The following is a 2,209-nucleotide window of genomic DNA, read 5'->3' on the forward strand; positions in this document are numbered from 1 at the left end:
AATTCCTTCTTGCTTGGGGAGGTTGGTCTTTTCTATTAAGGCCTTCAACTGATCGGATGAGGCCCACCCATATTATGAAGAGTCACCTGCTTAGTCCAGAAATTTAAATGCTAATCTAATCCAAAAAACAACTTCACAGAAACATCTAACCTAACCCTAACCCAACAACATAGAACAACATTACAGAAACAATGTTTGATCAAGCATCTGGGTACCATGGCCTAGCCAAGTTGACACACAGCATTAACCAGCACAATGTTCTTCACACCTCACAGTGGTCACTGCCTTTCTCCCCTCCCACATCTCACTTCCCCAGCTCCCTGCCTGGCACTTCCTGGGCTCATCTCCCAGATAAACTACTTTAACTCAAAGCCTGGTCTCTGGGTCTACTTCAGAGGAGCCTGAACTGAAACAATACTCTTTAGCTCCCGATGCTGCCAGATGTGGATGATGGGCCAGATGTGAATCCTGCTCATGTGACAAACCATCACAACCTGGGTGGCAATGTGCTGTGACTAAGAACTAGCCCTGACGAGAGAATGAACTGCTTTGTTGGGTGGGTCAGGGAAGGCTTCCCAGGGAGGTGTGATGCAGGTGGATTTCAAAGGGGGAAAGGCATTCCCCGATGTAGGGGGCGCAATAGGGGTGTGAGAGGTGAGGGGAGGTATTCAACCAACAGAAATGACCCACGTAGAGACCCAGAAGCACGAAAGAACTTGGTGTGCTCTGGAAACTCCTGTGTGAGCCACACTTCCAGCTCTGCGGAGGATAGTGTGGAGGGGAAGGAGGTTAGAGCAGAGGCCAGCTGGGAAGCTCTTACCCCCATCTAGGAGAGACAATGAGGGCCTGAGCTGAGGTGGCAAAGGCAGAGGAAGGAAGTCACACAAGCCTGCAGTGGAGAAATGCTTATGGAAAAACCAATAGCTGCAATATGAATAAAATGTATTTTCCAATGCTTCAGACCCAGGCTGGGGGCCTCAGTGTGTCACCTTGTCTCCCACTCTTCACTCGAACATGTTCTCTGAACACTCTGCTTCCTCCTTTGCAATGATGAGGCAAAGCACAGAGGACAGAGCAACACAGTGCCCAGCTCTAAAGTTTTCTGGTTGGACGCCTGGTTTCACAGAGGCACTGGGAATAGTGAATGCCACCGTGTGCAAAGGAACATGTAGAGTGATACTTTATCACTTCAGATACTGAGGAAATATCACCTATTTATACCCCAATTTTCAGTTGAGGAAGAGGAGGCACTTTTGCATTTCTTGTTTCAGAGACAGGAAGACATGCACCACCAGGATAAGCCAATTGATTGCCTGCCTGCTCTCTGGCTTGAATGCCTTAAATCGATTTCTGTGGCATAGTGTCTGGTGCAGAATGGATCCTCAACAAGGTTGAGTTGAATGCAGCACAACAGATGGTCACTGAACACAGACCACACTGACATGCATTAAAGTACACAATCTGAGACCGTGTGGGCATGAGTGAACAAGCGCACACAAGAAAATAGAACCTCAAAAGGGAAGGGGAAGGGTCTTGCTCTTTCTCCCAAGAGAGGTTTGTCCCTGTGCAAATATGCATGCCCTCTCCCTAACACCCAACTCAGAGAGCTATTGAGAGAGGCAACCAAAAATGAAGAAACAACTTTTCAGGTTCTTCCCAGCCACACGCATATATAACACAGAGCTGCGCTGCAGGCCAGGAGTATAGTGCTGTGTGGGATTGACTTTGCAATGCCTCAGCACAATGACTGGGATGTGTGTGTAACCAAATTCATCCTCACCTGTATCAACGCTTTAGGAATGGTTTATTAGCTTTACAGGTGGTTTTGAGTGGGACCATTAGTGGTGTTTAAAATGGGATTGGTTAAGAAAAATCAAAGAGGACACCTTCCACTCTTGCAATGAAAATGGCATTAAAAATCAGAAAGCAGAACAACCTGTGCCACCCGTACTGTGCTCAGTGTATAACTGCTTTCCTCTGGGGTTGCTCTGTTTTAAGAATACTGCCGTCTCCCAGCCTTGAGATGTCCCATCTGCTTAGGAGGATTCCTTTTATGCAAGTACTGGTAGACCTGCCTGGGGAGAACAAGAGAGAGCTAGAGAACTGGAGAGAGGCTCCTTCCCACTCCAGACAGGCTGGGAGGCATCTGTCAGCACCGTCAGAACACAGCCAGATTTGGTGGGAGGCTTAGGAAACAGTGAGGCTGCCA

Source organism: Galeopterus variegatus, unplaced genomic scaffold (assembly GCF_000696425.1).
Source record: "Galeopterus variegatus unplaced genomic scaffold, G_variegatus-3.0.2 Scaffold6569, whole genome shotgun sequence".
NCBI lineage: Eukaryota > Metazoa > Chordata > Mammalia > Dermoptera > Cynocephalidae > Galeopterus > Galeopterus variegatus.